The sequence below is a fragment of the Suricata suricatta genome, chromosome 16, assembly GCF_006229205.1.
Source record: "Suricata suricatta isolate VVHF042 chromosome 16, meerkat_22Aug2017_6uvM2_HiC, whole genome shotgun sequence".
In the NCBI taxonomy this organism is placed as follows: Eukaryota; Metazoa; Chordata; class Mammalia; order Carnivora; family Herpestidae; genus Suricata; species Suricata suricatta.
The window spans coordinates 23,130,512-23,153,336 of record NC_043715.1 but is presented as its reverse complement, the minus strand read 5'-3'; the positions used below and the strand labels follow the sequence as shown (position 1 = coordinate 23,153,336).

The 22,825-nt window shown below is 36.1% G+C and overlaps 1 long non-coding RNA gene across 3 annotated transcripts in view; it reads right to left on the bottom strand.

Annotated features, from left to right (window-relative positions):
• Positions 1-19,249, bottom strand: part of LOC115281194 — a 40,056-nt gene extending 20,807 nt beyond the window's left edge. Inside the window, exon 1 of one of the 3 annotated variants that reach the window (XR_003904152.1) lies at positions 19,172-19,249. This is a non-coding gene — a long non-coding RNA (uncharacterized LOC115281194). Of the gene's footprint in view, positions 1-8,608; positions 8,652-19,171 lie in introns of those variants that run through there. The other 2 variants (XR_003904151.1, XR_003904153.1) reach the window with 2 other exon arrangements.
• Between the last annotated feature and the right edge of the window lie 3,576 nt (positions 19,250-22,825).

The following is a 22,825-nucleotide window of genomic DNA, read 5'->3' as shown; positions in this document are numbered from 1 at the left end:
TATCTCATTTAAATCACTATGACACGGTCTAGTGCACGGTCTCCATAAAAGTCACTACTTCTGGGATAAGCGTCACTGCTCGTTTGCAATTTCTAGACCCACTATTTCTAATTCAGCAAGACTCAGTGTTTCTGGGTAGTTCTGCCAAACTTGAGAACCTGTTAGAAACACTTGTCTTTGGACTTGTCCTTCACTCATGTGTACCAGCTTTTCAAACATGAGGGGCAGCACTGAGTCATAGTGAAAAGAAAAAGGATCTGGAACTGTACTGCTCTTCTCTGAATCCTCTCTCTGCCCATTCCTTACAATGTTACCGTAGTTGGGTAAATTGTCTGACCCTTCAGTGCCTCACATTTCTCCTGCAATAATAATACTAAGTGTCATTTTGGATTGTTGTTTGGATTATAACATTTAGAAGAGTGTCTGACCTACAGACGTTTCTCAGTTTTAGCTGCTATTATTACCATAGTTTATAGTTATAAAAATGAGCATATATTAAACACCAATCATGTGATGAAGTGTTCTTTTGAGTTTCATAGCATTGTATCATTCATTACACACATATTCCTTGTGAAATAAATACTATTTTCCTTAGTTTGCAGATAAACTGCGGCTCAGAGGATCAGTTGATAAAGTTCCCGATGTTATTTAATGATAGAGATAGATTTGAATGAAGCCCATTAAAATCAAAACCTAGCCTAATTCTAAAGTGTTGTACTGCCTTCCTCCAATAGAATTTTCCTCTGTGTCAGATTTTTTTTATTGTAAAATCGTAGTGTTGTCATAACTTCTTGGATCTGCCCCTTGCCAGAACACACACACACACACACACAAGAAAAACCAAAAAAACACTCAAAACCAAAAGAAAAAAAAACACAAACTAAAACCACAGGTATTAATGGAGATAGAGGTGATAGAATAGATCTGGGACACTGTTTTCAGTATTGTGAGGATATAATGGTTTTGGAAGGGTAAGGGAGCCCCATAGAACTCTCTCCATCATAGGATGAGAGAGACATCATTGTTGGCTGACAGCTTCACCTTCAACAATGTCATTAGGAAGATCCAGATTGAGTAGAATGACAAGTTTATACAAAATACACAGGGAACTGCCAGGCTTTCTGAGCCATGTTGGATGTATAGAACACGCTAACTGCTTACCTACAGCAGTGTCTGCTGTTAGTGATGATTAAAATATATTTGTAAACTAGAAACCGTAGTTCAGGCCAAAGGGGGAAAACAGATTGGAATATTCTACCAAGTTTGCCTGGACGAAGAATATCAGAGAATTAATAAGAATTCAAATTCCTTAAAACAATGGTTTTAGGACAAAAAAGACAAAGTACAAAAAGACAAATCTATGTCCAGGAATAAGATTGCAAGTAGGCTATGGTGGCAGCTCCTGGATAGTTGGTGGACATGAGTATGAAATGGGGACCAGTTAGGAATCAAGTGAGGAAACTCTGGGGATTGGCCTTTCATACTTCTGTTGACCTGTGATTTTCTATCACCTAATTTTAGGCAAGAATATGATGGGAATATATGCCCTGGCATCTTAAAATTAGAACCAATGTGACGATGGGGAAATCAGGTTGGTTCCTTTATCTCTACCAACTTTTTTTGATAGCAGATGAAGCATGTCACTTATAGTAACTACTTAATGAAAATGTATTGACTACTCTAGTGAAGGCGCTTAGACAGTGTTAGGTGTCTATGGCTTCGTAGACTCAGTTGAGGAATGGAAGATTTGGTCCTTACCTTCCTTTACAGGTTTGTTTCCTTGCAGTACACATGGGTAAATAAGTTGTCTTTTGACAACATCACTGGAAATATTGATAAAATTCTTGCATTATGTACAAAATAGCAAGATCAAAAATTGGAATAAAATATTAAACTAAAATTAAAAACAAATAAAATTAAATTCTTAAAAAAATCCTGCTTGGGGTTGGTAGTGTGGTGTTCATTAACAGACAGTTGTTGATGAAGATTTGGGACAGTTTGGGGACGGGAAGATGTGAGGAATTTAAATGAAAAGAACACATTTTCATGTCGGAAAGAAAGGTAATTATAATTTCCTATTATAATGTTCATTTTGAAGTGTTTGTAATAATATAAAAATGTCTAGCTAAGTAGGAAGAAAAGGTAAAATAAATAAAGTTAAAATAATAAGAACAATACAAAGCCAAAACCTGATGTTAAAAATTCTTTAACATGCTACAAATGTATTCATTGTAAGGGCAGGTTTTATGTCATTTTCATACATTAGGCTTTGTTCTCTTTTTAATAAACAAAAATCTATAATACTTCCCCCTCCAAATTATCCTTTGCTTGCCTAGAAATATAAAATATCTTGAACAGATACAATAGTAGATAATTGATGGGTAAATCTCAAGATCATCCTTGGCTGACATTCCATCAGATAAAGTCAGAATTGTTTTTTAATAGACAAAAAATAGTTTATGAAAGCCATAACTTCAGCCCAAATCAGAAGGAGACACAATTACTCTTTATCTTTACTCCTTACTTGGGTGGCAGTTCGAAGTAGTTGTTCTTTCTGAAGAAAAGTATAAATGAGCTGAAATTTTCCCTAATCTCACCCCACATATAGCCACATAAGCTATGAATTCTTTTTCTCTAATGTTCCATGATATTGACTGTTGCACTGTAGCAATACTGTTAGAATCTAAGGGCTTTGGGGCACTTGGGTGGGTCAGTCTTTTGATTTCAGCTCAGGTCAGGAGCTCAATGTGGTAAGATCTAGCCATGCCCAGTGTGGAGCCTGTTTAAGATTCTCTTTCTCCCTGTACCATTCAAGCTCTCTCTCAGAAAACAGAAAAGCAACCAAAAAACCAAAAAACCAAAAAAAAAAAAAAAGACAGAAAAGAAAAACAACAACAAAAACACAAATGCGAATACAAAGGAAATATAAAAGCCTTAAGATTAGATCAAACCCATGGGTAGGAGAGGTCACTGTTAGCTTTCTTCTAAAATGAATCAAGTTTGTATTCTTAAAGTGAAAAATACCTTCTGAATTAATTTCAAAATCAGGGTGAAAACTGGACAATAAGTAACAAAGTGGAGATAGGGAGAGATGCAGTGGGTTGAAGGTAGAGGTTCAAGAGTGAAGCTATGAATGAAGTCTACTGGTGGGCTCCTTAACGTTGTGCTGTGTATATGCTGTGGAGTCAGACCAGTCCGTACATTATGGGATCTTTCTATATTCTACATCGCAGCCATTTAAGGAATAAAGAACAATTCAAAGAGTTAAAAGGAAGAAGAAGGAAAATAGGACTAGGACATAGGTATGAGAAAAGAAATTTAAGATAGTCATGGAAGAATTAGCTATCATGAATTTCTTTCTTATCCCTCTCCTGCATGTGCTCGTTAAAATACCTTGAGTAGATTAATTCTTACCCCTCTGCTGAGATTCACTAATCCTGTACTGCTCCGGTATTTTGAAGCTAGGTTTCTTTGCAAAAAAGATTTTAGCTCAGTTGCTAAATGCATAATACTTTACATTAGAAACAGTGTAAATAATTCAACTGTCTTTAGTGTACCTGTCAGAAAAATGAAGAAGATTTGAAATTTACATGTACATAAAAGAGCAAGGGTGGGAGATAGGAAGACAAGGTCCCTGACCCCTTGATTATATCTTGGCATCTCACAGCTGTGTAGGGCCAGTACTTCCTGTTCTAAGGTAAAAATGAATCTATATTGATTTCTAATCTCTCTTGAGCATCTTTTGGGAAAAAATGATATTTATTCACAGAGGAGGTACCAATCACTGTAAAACTCTAATGATTTGTTTCAGATGAAAAATGAGCCTGACGTGAAATTATACTAAGCTCTGGGGCAATGTGTTTGTTTTATTTTCTCTTTTTCAGCCAGGGTGAATGTTGTTATTTAAAACTCTATTACTTTCCATAAAACCTATGGCATCTTATTATATAAAGTAGTTACATGCAGTACAAATATAATCTGTATTTCTACTCTCTGATTTTCTCACTGGATTGAAAAAGGAATTTTGTTATTTATATATCCCCCCATACTGTGCTATGCACATAGTAAGATAATAATCAATCCTTATTTAATGGGAATGTTTGATAAAAATGTTGTTTGAATACTAGGAAAACAGGTGTTCTTACACTAATTCTATTGGCTTAATTGAGTCCAATTGCATATATCTTTTATTGTGAGCCAATTCAAATCCCTTTTGGAAGAACATACTTACAAATCATAAATTAATGAAAATTACAGTGATTTATGGATTCTTGTTTTCATAGTAGACCAAATGTTCTATATTTTCAATCATCTCTACAGTCCCAAGACCTAAGAATCTGGTACTTGGTTTGTATTTAGTGTTCACTTAGATGGCTCAGATGGAAAATGACATTGGGTCATTGTCACTAATACCAGCTGTCTAATTTGACTATAAGTTTCCTTTGGCTCCCATTAAACTTTTGAACTCCTTGTAAAAAATTGAGAAAATTATGAGTATAATCTTGGCATATGCTTCCAATTTTGATATGAGGAATTAGAAATGTCTGCAATTTATATTAGATTATGCTCAAACATTTTACTAGTTCATCAAAACACAGATATGTTTTCCAAATACTAATTTTTAAATTCATATTAAATTTGCAGAGACATTTAATCCATATGCTTCATACTGTAACTCATCATTTTGTAGGCGAGAACAGGTCTAAGTTCAGGACTATTTTTTGACTAAGACACTTTGAGTGTTTTTAATTAACATTTAAAACTTTTTTTTTCTTTAAGGCAGGAAGTTATGTTTGACAAAGTTAAGGCCAAACACCAAAAGGTTAGTGTTTTGTCTAGAACTCAGCATACATGAATCTTAAATGAATTTTAAACCTGGCTAAAATAAGCTGTCACACTGCTTAAGAAAGTGATAGAGAATAAGGAGTTTGTCATTAAGGAACTTATAAGTGAGTATTTAATACCAGCTAGAGATCAAGGCAAGGTAGATGGAAAGGAACCAGTTTGTTAAGGAAAATAAATGCTTTTATATAATAATTAGGCCATGCATGCATGAATAATTTCTTGTGTATTTTTGAGGAGTTATATAATTTTGGCCCATAATTTTTTTTACTTTCTGTAAGTTAGATTTAAATCTATCTCTGAAACTGTCTACCTCAGACAAGTCAGATAGTCTCTAGTCAGGGGTGTGAGAGTCTCTGTGAGGCAGACACGGAGAGAATGAGAGAAGGGTACAAAGATAATACTTATGAGCTCATGCCTAGTGCTGGGAATCCTTTATGGCCTTTTGTTCTGGCTGATAGTCTGACAAAATGAAGGTAGTTTAGCAAGGTCTAGAAAATGAATCGTAATTGTCCACGACCATGTGGAGTGAAGAACAGATGGGGAAGAGGATATGAGGGAGGCTTTGGATGATGGGGGGTGAGGGGGAAGGTCAGAGGAGAATCAGAGATTTGACAACCAGAAATAAGTTGGCCTATGTAGTAGCCAGCCTCCAGAGTGTTCTTCATTTTCTCATTTTTGTTTTCTCATGCACTGTGTAGTCTCTTCACACACTGAATCAAAGCTGGCCTGCTGAACAGTAAAATATGGTAGTGCGATGCCTGGGTGGCTGAGTCACTTAAGCCTCTGACTTTGACTCACATCAAGATCTCACAGTTCATAGGTTTAAGTCCCATGTCTGCTGGACCTGCTTCAAATTCTGTGTTTCCCTCTTTTTCTTCCCCTTCCACATTTGTGCTCTGTCTCTCTTTCAAAAATAAGTAAAGGTTTTAAAAATACAATAGTAGTGATCGTGTATAATTTCCTAAGCTAGGTCATGAAAAGCATTGCAGCCAGTGCCCCATCTCTAGATTCCTCTGGAAAAACTCAGTTGCTATGCCAGGAGAATGCTCAAGAAACTCCACCTGGAGGGAAGCTGAAACTCTAGCTAGAAGCCAACACAACCCTGCCAGTCCTATGAATGAGCTTCCTAGGGAATATAGTCTCCAGACCCAGTGCAGCTCTCCTAGGACAGTCCCAGCCATTATCTGATTGTAACCTCATGGGAGATCCCTCCAAAACACATTCAACCAAACTCTGAAATGTCTGACCCACAGAAACCATGATAAATAATCACTAGTGTTATTTTAAGTTATTAAGTTTTGAGTCTCTGGTTGTATAGCAGTAGGTAAATAAAGCACCACAAAAAGTTGATTAAGGGGCACCTGGGTGACTCAGATAAACATTCAACTCTTGATTTTGGCTCAGGGCATCATCTCACACTATGAGATCAAGCCTCATGTCAGGCTCTGTGCTGGACAGAGATTCTCTCCCTCTCTGCCTCTGCTCTACTCAAGCTCGCTCTCTCGCTCTCTCTCTCTCTCAAAAAAAAAAGTGGATTCAGGAGTAAAATATACCCTTTTAATCAAACATCAAATATATATTGAGGCAGGTACTTTGAGAATTCACTGGGGAAAAATGAATATAATCCAGACTTAGAGATCTTACATTGTAATGGAAATGGATCCTTTTAAATGTATTTTTTAATGTTTATTTATGTATTTTTGACAGAGAGAGAAAGGGAAAGGGAGGGAGGGAAAGATAGAGAATCCCAAGCAGACTCCCAAGCAAGAGCCTGACATGGGTCTTGAACTCACAAACCGCGAGATCATGACCTGAACCAAAATCAAGACTGACTGAGCCACCCAAGTGCCCCCTTTTCAATGTTTTAAATGTATTTATAATATTAGATTACTAATGCAGTAATATAAATGAAGACATTCATATGAAGAGAACATTAAGAGGCTAATTTGCAAACCAGGGCTTAGTTTGGGGAATAGTTTTTAGGGGAAAAAAATGTCATGGCAGACTTTCTTTTTTAATTTTTTTTAATGTTTTATTTATTTTTGAGACAGAGAGAGAGCATGAGCAGGCAGGGGCAGAGAGAGAGAGGGAGACACAGAATCAGAAACAGGCTCCAGGCTCTGAGCTGTCAGCACAGAGCCCGACGCGGGCTCAAACCCACAAACATGAGATCATGACTTGGGCCAAAGTCAGAGGCTTCACCAACTGAGCCACCCAGGCGCCCCATAGCAGACTTTCTGAAGAGATGACATTTAAATCAAAGCAGAAAGCAGAAAAGGATCTAGTACATTCTCCTGAGGGAAATACAGACCTGTGTGTTCAAAGGCCTGGGCCTGAGAAAGAGCTTAGTGTATTTGAAGGAAGGAAAGAAAGTTGGATCAGATTGAGTGATGAAGATTCTGAAGAAGAAAGGTAGGATGGGAGGCAGAAAATAGATTTTGTGGGATTTAATAGACAGTAGTAAGAAGTTAGGATATTCAGTGGTAATTTACTGATGGCTTTTGAAAAGAGGAAGGTAGCATTCTCAACAAATTCAATTAATGGTAGGCACAAAAGTACTCCTTTATAATGGCAGTCTCTTTATGGATTGGGTATTCCTGATGACCAGTCAAGGACTCATGCCTTTAATGGCATTTCTTGATAACAGTATTTCTTCTTATATTGAATGTGTTTATTCAGTGGAGAATTGTGAAATGAATAAGTTGTTCAAACATTTGAGGAAGGATTCCTGGTACATAAATTTGTTGTTGTGTATTTTTAGAGAATTTAAATATCAGCAGGAATAGCATCTTTCAGTTTGGTTTAAATTTGCAATGTGGTAATACTATAACAGCGTAACAGTAGAGAAGAACAGAATCTTTTCTCTGGGGTATAATGGGTCTAAGAGTTGAAGAATCTTCCAAGACAAGATGTGCTGAATTATAGTCTATAAAATGCCTCACTGTAATCAGGAAAAACATTTTATTTACCCACATCCTCAGCCTAGAGCTCCAAAGAAATAATCATATGTAGTAAGTATAATCATGTTTTTCTAGCATAAGGAAACTTAATCGTGTTGAATCATGGCACAGAGACGATTTGACAAAATGAAATAATGCAGGTACTCTTCAAAAAAAGAACACATTAATTTTGGATTTGCAATTTGCTACGATTACTATTACTAGCCCTATTACTTTAATAGTGGATATTCAATTTGGATTTTTCATTTTTTTTTCCGAAAGGGTTGAGTGTCAACTCAAATTCTATAATTTGCATTTCTAAAAAATACATTTCTCATCAGTGTAAAGTACTGTTTGTCACCTGGCAGGTAATAATTTCCTATCCCAACTCTTAGTTTTGGTGAATATTTTTCCCTTCAAAGAATATATTAAATCAAAAGAACACATTTTATGCTAATGCAATCTTTGTAAAGATTGAGATAAAATTTCAAGTACTGATAATTATGAAAACCCTCTAAGAGGATTCTAGAAATACTGGTTTCCCTTATTCCTTGAGATACTGTTCCGCCAAAAATATATGATTTTGTATATTCATTTTTAAAAGACTAGTTCCAAGGGATATATTTTCCAACAGGCCATCTAATTTATTCCCTGAAGAACCACATTTCATCATTTTGCATTTTCAAGACAAGTAACATATACATATTATTTGTCTCTAGAATGATCATTTTGATTTCAAAGTATGTAATGGCTCAAAGTACTAGTTTTTTGAATAATCAATTGCATTCAAAAAGTCAATAATTACACATTTACTTAGCACTCACCTTAAAGATTTTGCTAAGCCTCAGAGATTCAAAGAAGACAGAGAGACTCTTTTTTTTTTTTTTTTCAGCCAGGTACTAGTACAGCTCAGGAAGACAAGAATATCATACTATATTGTGTTTTCTATGGAACAAATAAAAGACTACGACCATCATGATCTCAGAAAGAAGCCAAAGTGAAGGAAGTCTTCCTGGAAGAGATGATATTTGAATCGGGTTTGACGGCTAAGTGAGAAAAGCAGAAAAAAGTATACTCTGTATTGTACGTATAGTACAGCAGGCGAATAGGGGAAATAATAAAGGAGAAGGATTAAAAGGGGTATTCTTTGCTGTATTATGATAGTGTAATCTATTCATAATGCAGAAGAAAACCGTGGGGATATTTTTACTCAGATCTTCAATCTATTTTAGAAAAACTTAAACAAACCTAGTGTATGGATTTTTTTTTCAAAAAATCATTCTCAGTTGTGTTTGCCATGCTGATATTGTCTTAACTTTATATTTTTGAAAGAGAAACTCAATACTCTAATACTCATGAAGGTGGCTGGCATATCACCCTTAGAGAGCAAAATCCTTAATTAAGGCTCAGATCAGCCACAGCGAAGCAGCAATCTTTCCCATATTGATCTGGATAAACTGCTTAGGAGAGTGAAAATGGCATTATCTCTGTGTATTTTCCTTACATAGCCAGAAGTTGAATTTTTGCCATTTGGTCTTCAGCAAAATAAACCCAGAGTGATTCTCCACTCTGCCAATTGACTACCCTGTCTCCATTGCTTTTCAAGTCTGGAAGCTGGACAAGTAATAATACAGCTGCCCAGTAGGGAGCCTCTTAATTTCAGCTCTTTCCCAAGGCCAGCATCTCCCGGGACATTGTTTTCAGAACACCGTAGTGAAGGTGCTCCTGAGGACAATGTGAGAGACAGTTAGCATCCTGACTAGAGCACTTGAAAAAATACGCCGTGTTGCTCTTTGGAGCAGGAAGTCATTAATCCAAGTGAAAAATAGGAAACAATACTACCCCCACCAAAAAAACCCACTTTTTCTCCAGTCTTATTTGTGTGTAGCCAATATTATGCCATATCACATGCTTTTAACGCTTGTGAAGAAATCAGCAAAACCATCTGTTGTTATTCATTTAGGTAATCATTAAAGTGCTTTTAACCAAGTTGCAAGGAGTTTATAATTGGATTGAAGAGTCCTTCCTGTATAACCTTAGTGTGGAGCTCCGTTGCCCAGGAGCATACTCTTGTTAAAATGTTTGTGAAAGTTAAGGCAGTTATTAGTAGCAAATACCTACATCTATTAGTGCAATTATCTACAGTTAAGAGTCTTAGGGTAGGTTTCCAGCTGTAGAACCTGAAATGAGATCTACATGCAATTGATTCATGACTTAGCTCTCTCCTGTTTCCTTTCCTCTTTCCCTCAGTCTATTGACAATCTCAGAGTGGCTTTTGTTTGATTCCACAGGGGTGGTCTGTATAGTAATTTGTGCCTCAGTATGTCTTAAACCAAATAAACAGTGCTGAAACCTTTCTATTACCACACCCTTCCTTGGAGGATCCCAAGGAAACTTGCAATCTACACACTGGCTCCAGAAGCCTGACAGGAGTACAAGAAAGGACCATAAATGCTGACTTTTATTAAAAAAACAAAAACAAAACAAAAACAGTGTCATGAAGCTAGAAGGAGCTAAGTAATGTATTCAGGGGGACTTTGTTGAAGTAAAGAAATTATTTATAATTTATCAATGATTTAGTTGAATAATGAGTCCATAAAAGTTTGATGTGAAGTGATGGGGACCTTGGGAAAGACAACTTACAGTCAGCGCTGTCCTGAAAATTTATGACATGTAGCCCAGCTAAGGATAAACATCTAAAATAGGCATTCATTCAGAGCACTCCATTTACCAAATGGCCAAAAAGATTGTAGGGGTGGTGATTTTCATTTCAGATTCTTGGGAATGGTGGATTCTAATGGAAAGATCATTAGGATAATTGTCAGAATAAATTTCTCCTATGAATTTTGTTCCATGGTGGTGAATTAGAATACAGGAATAGTAAACATTTCTGCCTTGTGTGTTACATTGGCTAATGTGGTGTACCAATCAGACTCTCCTTTTCAAGACTGGGGCTCCTATTTCTATAGCTACTAGTAATGGTGGATATGAATGGTTCATAGCTGCCTTTCATTAGGAAACTGCCTTTGGCCAAGGTTCATAGCTTCACCTAATACCAGGGTCCCCAGTCTGGTAGAAATTCAAGTATGAAGATCTTAACCTTTGCCTTGATTTTGTTAATGCTTATTTATATTTGAGAGAGAGAATACACATGCATGAGTGGGGGAGGGGCAAAGTGAGAGAGGGATTTAGAGGATCTGAAGAGGGCTCTGTGCTGGCAACAGAGAGCCCAATGTGCGGTTGAACTCACCAACAGTAAGATCATAACCTGAGCTGAAGTTGGCTGTTTAACTGCCTGAGCCAGTCATATTTCAGTTGCCCCTTGAAATATTTGAAGGAGTAAACCAAGACTACAGCTAGTTGTAGGATTGGCTGAGGCTTCCTTTGCAAATAACTGCACCACTTTTCAACTTCTCTCTCTGTTCATTCCTGCTTCTTTTACTCCCTCATAGTTGTTCTGATAGCTCTCTCTGAGAAATATCCTAAAGCTATTGTCTGTTTTCTAAAAAATATGATGTAAAAATGTTGGTGATACATTAGTCCCATGAAGTAGAATTTGTGTGGAATTTTGTTTTTTACTGTGGTTACGTATACATAAAATAAAACTTCCTATTTTTTTGCATTTAGTACTTTTTAAATTGAAATATAGTTGACACACAATATTAGTTTCAGGTGTACAACATATTTATATGACAGTTCTATATATTAATGCTCACCACAATAAGTATAGTCACCATCTCTAACCATATGATATTATTACAGTAGTATTGACTCTCTTCCCTATGCTGTAATTTTCTCTCTGTGACTTCTTTGGTAACTAGAGGTTTATACCTCTTAACCCTCTTTGTCTGTTTTACTCCTATCCCACCCACCTTCCATCTGGCAGCCACCATTTTGTTCTCTGTATTAAAGGATGTGCATTTGTTCATTAATTTGCTTTGTTTTTAGATTCCACAGGCAAGTGAAATTATGTGATTTTTCCCTATTATTTCACTTAGTATAATATCCTGTAGTCCATCAATGTTGTCACAAATGATTAAAATCTCATTCTTTTTTATGGCTGAGTGATGTCCCACTGTGTGTGTGTGTGTGTGTGTGTGTGTGTGTGTGTGTGTGTGTGTCTTTATCCAATTTTCTATTGATGGACATTTGGATGGCTTCCATATATTGGCTATTGTAAATAATGCATTAGGCATAGAGGTGCATATATCTTTTAATTAGTGTTTTATTTTCTTTGGGTAAATACCTCGTAGTGGAATTAGTGGATCATATGGTATCATTATTTTTAGTTTTTTGAGGAATCTTCACACTCTTTTTCACAGTGGTTGTATCAGTTCCTGCCAACAGTGCCCAAAGATTGTCTTTTCTCTACATCCTTGCCAAAACTTGTCATTTCTTGTCTTTTTGATACTAGCCATTCTCACTGGTGTGAGGTGTGTTTTTGTTGTTGTTGAGTTTTACAAGTTTTTTTTTAATGTTTATTTATTTTGAGACAGAGAGAGAGAGAGAGAGAGAATGAATTCAAAGCAGGCTTTACACTATCAGTGCAGAGCCCAACAAGGGCTTGAATGCACAAAATGTGAGATCATGACCTGAGCAGAAATCAAGAGTTGGATGCTTAATTGACTGAGCCACCCTGGTGCCCCAAGCTGTATAAGTTTCTTAAAATATATTTTGAATATTACTCCTTACCAGATATTTTATTTGTAAATATCTTTTTTCATTTACCATATTGCCTTTTCTCTTGTTGATTTCCTTTGATGTGCAAAACTTGCTATTTTAATCATTTTAATGTATCTAATTGCATGGCATTTCTACCTTCACAACTTGTGCAGAATCACAACTCTCTACTTCCAGGAAATTTTTGTCACCTTGAACAGAAAGCCTTTACTCATTAAGCAGTAACTCCACATTCTCCACTCCTTTCTGCGTAAACAACCATGAATATGCTTTCTGTCTCTATAAATTTTCTTTTTCTGGATATTTCACAAAGTTTTAATTATATATAGTTTAATGTGTCTGGCTTTATAAATTTAGTATAATGTTTCCAAGATTCATTTATGTTGTAGCATGTATCAATACTTTGTTCCTTTTTATAGCTGAAGAATATTCTATCATATGGATATACCATTTTGATTATTAATCCATTAATGCACATTTGTGTTTCTACCTTTTGGGTATTATCTATAGTATGACTATGAACATTCATGTAGAACTTTTTGCTTGAAAACCTGTTTTCAGGTTTTGAGGGTATATATCTAGGTGTGACCTTTTTCATTTCTGTGGTATTGTTTTTGACTTGTTGAGGACATGCCAAACTGTTTTCTATAGTGGCTGCATTATTTTATATCACCATTGGTAATGTATGAATTATTTTCATTACAAACATTCTAGGTAGTTGTGACTCTAAGGGAAAAATCTTTGGGATAATTGTCAGAACAGAATTTTATTTTATTCTAGTTTCTTCACATCTTCACCAACACTAGTTATTTTCTAATTAGTGTTAATGTGGCCATCATAGTAGGTATGAAGTAGTATCTCATTATGGTCTTGCTTGACATATTCTTAATAACTAATGATGTTGAGCATCTTTTCACATACTCATTGATATTTGTAGTTCTTAGCTCATTTTCAACTGGATTTTTTTGTCCTTTAGTTGTTGAGTTGTAAAATTATTTACACATTTAGAATGACACTTTGAAGATAAATGACATGTAATATACCTAGCAATAGACCACATCACTGATTATGTCTTGACATTATCTGGCATGCTCTAGAGGTGTGAATATGAAAACTTCCACCAGTTGTGAACTGAGGCAGGACATTCTGGAATAAAATACTCAGGCAGGTGTAACATCTCAGGCATTTGAGATGTTGTAGGAATTTTATAATGACAAATATTATGGAATATTCCTCTTGCTGCAAGTTATCAGTGTCCTGGAGAAAGACCTTAAAAGTAAATGAAAAATTAAAAATGAAATCATCAATTAAAAACTAAATTAAAAAGTCAGAATCACTCTATGGCAGCATAAGGAAGAGAACCATCTACAGTTTGAGCTCAGAAAAAGGAGAGCCTCAGAGAAACACAGGATCAGGTTATAAACTTGACAGAGCTCCTGGATAATATTGATAGTTTTTTATGTTGAATTTTTAAAACCGTAAGTTTGATTCTCCAGGTCAGAATTTCTAGTGAGAATAACTAGCACAATGAGATTTGGGATAAAAACATTATACTGATTCACTTAAAGATATGGAATCCCCAGATTTCCCTAAATTTTCTTGCCTATAGAAGTATCCTTTTTATCCTGGGTAAAGACTAGTATCCTCCCCTGTACACTTGCTTGCAGATGATGTAGAGCCTTGCCTTACAAGACACATGCCTTCCTTGGGGTATTCTCCCAACTTCCCTTTTGCTCATCAAACCAATAACTAGGTCAAGTCATAGCATATGCGAACTGGGAAAATCCTAGGTCTGCTAAGGAATAAAGGAGTCTACATGGAAGGACATAATATTTAGTAGTAGTAGTAGTAGTAGTAGTAGTAGTAGTAGTAGTAGTAGTAAATGTGCCAGAATAAGCTAAAAGAGTGTATGAGTCTCAGCTCAGCACATTGGGATTTTTGATGGGGGGGGGTGAAGGTGGGTCATGAACATAAAGTTTGACAATGGAGCATTTATCAGTATAGAGGGACTCCATGAGGCAGGGTTTGACGTGTGTAAAAAACTCTGGAAGATGGTATTAACTTTCTGCTAGGATGACTCATAATTTTAGAGAAAATGATAATCCACATAAGCAAAAGAGAAATGTCATTATTGCCATGGCAGAAATCAGAAGGTTTATAGGAATTGGAATTGAGGTTAGAGGTATTTTGTCACCTGAAAAATTCATTTACTAACTATATCTTACAATAAGACAGAAAGCATTGCATTTACTAAGTAATTTTACAAGGAATTTGATGGTGTCACTAGCAATACTGAGAAACTATTGTAACTGTCTTCTGAGGGCCAGGGATAATGGTATATTGTTACATGAATTGGGTCCATTATAGCAATAGGGACCATAGGATTCCCAAAAGAACAGAAACTAGATGGTGATACTTAATTGTCAGGAGTATGGAGGGAGCTGAGACTGTAACAAGTAGAAAGTTGAAGACAAGTGCACAACTAGGCAAGCTGTTACTGTAACAAGTTGGAGTGAGAGTCATGGTACCCTAATGCATAGATTACTGTTAAGATGGCAAATAGAGTCTCCAGGTGGCAAGGCAGATGAGCAGCCAACAAGGATATTGATCAATCTGTATAATTTAAAAAAAATAAACATGAGTAATCATAAAGCCATCTTAATAAAAATGATGATCTGTTTAGACCTCCAACCTACTGACTGAAGGAGAGGCTAGAATTCTTAGTCCACTAAAAAATACATGGTATACAGTAATACTTTTCCAAGTCCTTTTCCAAACTGACCAATGACAATTTATTTAGGTTACTAATCCTTAGAAAAGGTACTATCTAGACATTTTAAAGACTGCATGAAACAGAATCCATTTTTGCATTAATGACCCAGGACCTGAAGCCTTATTAGGCCCTCCTTACTTGCCCTGGGAATATAATTTATGGAGACCAGAAAATAGAAAGGAGTCCTGGGCATGTCTGGTTAACAGTGGGTGCGCTGGATTTACGGAACTACTCAGTGGTCATTTTGATATAGATATATTTGGTTCCTGAAATACTCACTCACTCACTCACTCACTCACTCACTCACTCACTCACCAATTTATCAATTTATTGGCCTGGTGGGATAAGAGTATCACAGTGGTGAAGGAGGGCCAAGTGGAAAACAACAAAGCTGCTGCAGGATTATATTAACTTTAGTACAAAGGATCCCATTTTATTTGGATCTCCCACACATCTTGACATTTATCCAGAATATCTTTTATATCTATTTAGTCAGACAAATAAGCAAGGTATGCCTAATGCACTGGGCAACTTGGCAAGATAGATGCATTTCAGATAATGGGAGATGAAACCTATAAGATTTAAGGGTTCATCACATGAGTATGGTTTCTTAGGGTCTGGTGGTCAAGAGCAAATCATCTGCGAAGTAAAATACAAATGCCTCTTGTATCTCTCCCAAATAAGAAGGAAGCATCATGTGTGTTTATTCATTTTCAATTCTCTATGCAACATATTGCACACATTGCTCCAACCTATTTACTGAATAATACAGAAGACTACCACCTTAAGTGGAGTTTAGAATTCGAAAGAGCTTAGTATTAGGTCCCAACTGTGGCACAAATAACTCTTCCACTTGGACACCAAGACTTAGCACACTATATGACATTTCTCATGTTCTGGTATCTGGCCACGCTATGTGCAACAGAAATCTGTACAGCATTAAAAAAAAAAAACAAGCAAACAGATTCAGGTATGCTCTGAGTATTTGATTATGTATCATCAAATAGCCATATAACCAGAAACTACTACTATGCACTTGATTCTTTCAGTTCCAATAAGTCAGACTGTTGGAATCAGTAATAATCCTTCCTAAGTTCGAAATGGTACATTCAATAGACTCAGCAGGGTATGTTCAGAGGGTACATGAAAACTGCATAAACAGGTGGCCTAGAGCCCATATCATCAACCACTGCTACACAGCCTCCTCTCCTTCAGCTTGTGCCTGTTTCATGGGCAAGAATCCACTGCCAGCTGATAGAGTAGGAAAAAGTAGGAAAAAGGCCAAGCTTATTTAGAGGTGCACAGGCTTGTTATGTGGGTACAAGCCTAAAATGTCCTATTTCTACACCATAGCCCTCCTCAGGAATCACCGAATGACAGGTGGGAAGAAATCCTCTCAATGTCAGTTTTGAACTGCGTGCTTGACGGTCCATTTTGTGAATTAGGAGAAGTAGCTCAAGAAAGGTACTGGTAAATGGCGTGATTACAAAAGCAGGAAGTGGGTGGGTCTATGGGAGTAAGAATCTACTCCAGAAGGAAGTTAACTGTGCAAACACGTAGATGGAATGGTTTGTTAATACAGGAGAGCTCGGAACACATTGTCAGATTCTGGATATAGTTTGAAGATTTCCTGAGGGATTGGATATGGTTTGTAGTAAACAGCAAAATATCTGTACCTAAAACATACACACACACCATCCCCACACACAGTTACTTTAAAATACATTAGAGATTTAAAAAATGTTAACAGTAGCTGTCCTCTCAATTTTAATTGCATTTAACCCACATATAATTTTTCTTCTTCCTATACAGTATCCAGAATATAATTTTGATAGTAACATGTATTGGGTTGCTTTAACCATTCCTCTGTCATTGAAAAAATCTGTTGTTTACCACCTTTTTAGTCAAGAATACTCCAAAAATTATATTAATACATAGAAATGTCCATTTAGGATAAATTCTCCAAGATGGTATATCACTGGCAATAACACTTTAAGAAACATATCTTGGGGCACCTGGGTGGCTCAGTCAGTTAAGCATCTGGCTTTGGCTCAGGTCATGATCTCACAATTGTGGGTTTGAGCCCCGCCTCCAGCTCTGTGCTGACAGCTAGCTCAGAGCCTGGAGCCTGCTTCGGATTCTTATCTTCCTCTCTCTCTGACCCTCCCTTGCTCACATGGTCTCTCTCTGTGTCTCAAAAATAAATAAAAAACATAAAAAAAATTAAAAAAAAGAAACATACCTTGGTTTTCTCATATTTGAGGGCACTAGTTATTAGTTACATGTTTGTCTTTATATGTACATAAATGACAATTATTATAACATAGAATATTATATTACATATATCCTGTTACTATATAATTTTACTTTGCATACAAAATATAATACTATATAATATATATTATATATATAAGCATAAAATATTTCCACTCATAGAGACACATTATAGCTTTAAAATGTCTTCATTTTTTGATTACTATTGAGATACCAATGTTTTTCCATATACTTGAAACTATTTAGCATTTCCTCTTACAAATGGTCTAGGTTCTTTTCCACTTTATTTCTTAATTTTTTTTTTGGAATTTTTCTTACTGATTTATATAACTTTCCATATTAATAAAGACTTTGTTAGTTTGTCACATTTGCTGGAAATACTTTTGGCAGCTTTTTTTGAAATAGACTTTTTATATCTTTTTGTTGATATGTTGCTTTGTGATTGCTTCTTTATTTCTAAATTTAAAACTGTATCCACTTGTCAAATTTTTCTTAACATTTTCTCTTAGTTATCTATGCTTTCATCTTAATACTGAATACTTTTTGCCTCCCAAACTATCTCTTGCTGTATAGTAACTTCACCATTATGTATAAGAAAACCAAGATAGAGAGTAAATGTCTTACCCAAGCCCTTCCCCACCCCCTCCACCTTACCACCCAGCTTAGTTGGCCAGAGAAAGAACTCAAAATAGAAACCATCTGCAATGTTACAAGACATCAAACTAAAATATTTCACATAGGAGTTGTTTGACCGGGTGTTTTTAGTTGATCAGTCAATAAATATGTATCAAGGATAGTACAAAAGAAGAAAGCTCCCACATGTAGGTATTAATCAAATAAATGCAACTATGTTTCTAATGTCTTCTACAATTCTAATATGATTAGTAACTAAATCAAAGAACATTTACCACTTAGTATCCAGTGTACTCTTTATACCAGCTTTGGTCATAGGACACAAAGTTAAAACTCAGGAGAATCAAATAATCAGTTCAATAATACTTTAATGAAGGACTGAATAAGTCAGTGGGAGAAGAGAAAGGAGGGGGAAAAGCTGTGAGATATGTATTATATATATAGATATTTAATATCCTGGATGTGAAATAGTGTTTCTCACATGATTATCAGTAGAATTTGGAGTTATCAAATGGAGTCTTAATTGCTTGAGAAGAACCAGCAGGTTTGCTAACAGCTGCTGAGACCTCTATTTTATCTTTGAAGGCTCAGCATCAGGTTCTCTACCAAGACTACAATGGTTTGGAGGATAAATAAGTATAATCTTGGGATGGCTGGGGGCTTTGTAGAGAAAAATGACTGACCAATTTATGTTTAGACCCTTTGCCCATATCATTATTCTGGTAGAGATGCAGCACGTTTGAAATGTGAAGGTTTGAATGTTAAGGACACTTGAAGTCCCATTTCCAGATCTTACTGTAGTGACAAGAGTGCTTGAAAGAGGAGATTTGAGAACGTCTGTTTATCAGCTCAGCACAGCCCCCCATCCTACTTATCTCTATCAGCTCTCCTAAGGAACAGAATTCCAAGTCCCTGGGTGGCCTTGCTATAGTTTCCTTACCACTTTCAAGGATGAGTAGGGAAAAAAAAAAAAAAACCCACAAACAACCTCCACTTCTTCCACTTTTGTACATACTGTAAGAGTTACCTTAAGATGGCGACAGAGCAGCCATTTTGCTGTGGGTCGGAGAAGAACTCCCTGAACCGACAACCCCCACTCCCCACACGCAGACCTGGAATGTCCCCTGCCATTTGAAAACAGCCAATCATGAAGCTCCAGCTTCCCATCACCCTGACAGAGGAAGCAACCTATCCCATCCCACCATGTCCCTAAAATGCCCTTATTTGGTAATCTGCCTTCCCAAGACCTAACCCGGAAGTCTTTCACCCATAAAATACCTCGCCCCTCCAGTACCAGGTGCGACTTCCCTGACTCTCCACTCCCAGAGTCACGGAAGCACGCCCGCCCGGGAATCGCATATCCCAATAAAGGCTTTCTTAGCTCCATAACTTGGTCTCTTTCTTTCCTCTGATCTCTGCCTCCCATCTATTAAATCTTACACATACCACTATATGCTCCTTTTCCTAATTAGGGTATATCAAGGGACAAAACAGGACTGCTGTTTATCTTTTCTTTTTAAAAAACTTTACATTTCTTTACACACATTTTTAAAGATTCAGTGTCATTTTGTTATGTTAGAGTTTGTAACTCTTAGTGAAATCCTTAAGACTTAAATGGGGTGCCTGGGTGGCTCAGTTGGTTAAGCCTCCGACTTCAGCTCCTGTCAGATCTCACATTTGTGAGTTGGAGCCCCCCGTCAGGCTCTGTGCTGACAGCTAGCTCAGAGCCTGGAGCCTGCTTCCGGTTCTGTGTCTCCTTCTCTCTCTGCCCCTCCCCCTCTCATACTCTGTCTCTCTATCAAAAATAAATAAAACATTAAAAATATAAATTTAAGACCTAAGTAATGTATTTAGAAAGTGAGAAACCCAAAATATTATAATCTTCTCTGAGCAATATTCAAACATTGTCTGGCTTACAAAATTAACAACCTGATCTAATAAATCTTGCTTTTTTCAGGCAGTAATGTAAATGACACATAAATTCACTTTACTATTTTAAAACTGACAGTTATTTTGAAATAAATTGCCTATGGAAAATACAGTGATCTAAATTATTGGCTAACTTGGGTGTGATACTTAACAAAGCAAAATTGATAGTTACATGATCAATGTACTTTAATCATGTATGATCAGTTTCTCAAAATTAAATGAAACAACAATGAATCTCTCTTATTTACAAAATTTTAAATAATTTAATAGGCTAATGTCATACAAATTTTAATCCTTAGAAGTACAGAAAATTACTTTTATTTTTCAAAGGAAGTTATTTTTATAGAAGTCACACATTTTGGGTGAAACTGTCTTTATAAGTAGATTTTCTTCTCTTAATTGTTTTAATGGTGTTATTACCACACTGAATATCTTCACCTACAACTTTGACTACTTCCATTAGGTTTTAAGTTCAGATATAAATCATACACAAAAGCATCTATTTCTCTTTAAACTAAAAAAAGCCAAAAACAACAAAAAATATAGCTTCTTCAATTAAAATGCTTTTTATTTCAGAAATCTTTGAAAGTTGTAAGTTTATTTTGGAGATATATGTATATATACATACATATATAAATTATATATATGAATGATAGCATATGAATATGTAAAATAGCTTTAATATATTTGTAATGAAGAACATAAGATCACATGAAACTTGTTTATTTTCTTCAGTATATGGTAAGAGTAGGAAGGTTTCTATTTTCTCTAGGAAAAAAGCAAACGGAACTGAATTGAAAATACATTGGAAAATGTTTACATCAGACATTTGAAGACTTCTTAATTCTTAATAAAATGTATACCTGGGTATTGGTTGTTACAATGTTATAAACACCATTCTTTAGCATAATTAAGTTAAATCCTGACCAGTGCATTAGAAATGAATGTGTCCTACATGCCTAGAATACCATACACATATAGGCACATGCCCACACACACTGTGGCAAACTCACATACACACAATTCATGATGATAGCTAGTGATAAGTTTTTTACTTTGAAATATTTTAATGCTATCTGAATCAAGATTGGAGATTTTATTCTCTAATTGTGAGAGAAATTCCATGTCAAACATGTTCTTGCACAGACTAGTAATCAAAAATGAAAAAAATCTAGAGATGATAAAAATACAACTTTCACCCTGTATTGCTTTTTCACTCTTCGTCAGGTGTATTATATGTCTTGTTTATTTCTTGCAATATCGTAAGATAGGTTAGAATGCTATAGTGAGTTGGGTATTGGCCCCAAAGAGTATGTCTGTATTCTAACCCCTGACACCTGTGAATATTTTCTTATATGATACGAAGGTTCTTTTTAGAAGGCACTCCATCATTTTATCAGTATGAATCAAGAAGAACAATGATGCAAAGTTACCAGTGAAATAGAATTTCTCTCTTCACTTCTTCCACCTACAACCCAAGCCTCAAGGAAAGTACCCCATTGTAAATCACTGATGCTTTCTTTGTTCCCTAATATATAGCAGAGCCTGATCTAATAATAGAATTGGAGAAGTTATGATAGGGCCTATAAATAAAACATTTTAATCAGGTACTGCAATTTATATAAATTTATTTATTTATGATATACATGGGCATTACATACATGTGTATATGTGTATGTCTCACTTTAGTAAAATACAATGTGTAAGTATATTAAACATAGATATAATTAATGTGTATAATACTCATAAAATGTTTTATAAGGATTTGGGTGCAATTCACTTGTTATCACAGAGCATGGTGAGGAAGTGAAGCAGTGAGACAGGAAGGAGAAGAAAGTCAATAACAGAACCCTAAATTAATGAGCAGAACACAAGATGGATAACTGGATTTAATGCTGATGCTTACACTCTGATAGACTGTATAAAAGCACCTCAGAATAGTTTCAAGAAAACTGGGTTATTCATGCCCCCTTATGGGTTGAGTTTCATCTTAGAAGCATTAACTCTCTAATACTGGAAGCTTGTGCAATGTACAGGCAAACATGCTCATGTGATCAGAGAAAACTGAGATAGAGATATGGGAGCACTTGAGAGAAAAAGTATCAATGTGGTTGAGAATTGCCCACTAAAGCTGTTTGTGATCTACGTGGTGAGTAGCATTATTTTAATTCATTCTGTTTTCTTTCTGTACCTAAAAAGAGAGCAGGTTGGTCAACGCAGGTCCTGAGGGAGGGAGGGAGAATTGGGGGGCAGGGGGCACAGAGAATGGAGGCAAGACAAGTCTCTGATCAAGCCTTGTTTATTGAGAGAACACACACATCTTATAAAAGGTAGAAGGCAGGAAGCAAGGCAGCTGGTGTCAATTTCAGCACAGCGCCTGAGGGGCCGATAAGAAAGCCCAGCCTGACTGTCTCCAGCCCTGAGCCGCGAGTGATAACACTGCCCTGCCTGCAGGTGGCTGATGGTTGGTCAAGGCACATCTCTTATCTTCTGGCAGCTCCCCACAGTACATAACTGCCAGAATGCATGAACCTACTTTTAAAGACCAAAACGAAAGATTCTGAGATGCCTGTGGGCAAGGAATGACTTTTAGGAGTCACCTTATTCATTCGTGCTGTGTCCAGCACTATTTGAGTCTCCTTATAGACCCTCAACCAATTGAAATTGGTACCCAGATGGAATATCTCAGTTTAAATGGATATACTCTTTTTACTAAGTCATAACTTAATTCACTCAAATCCATTGGCTTGGA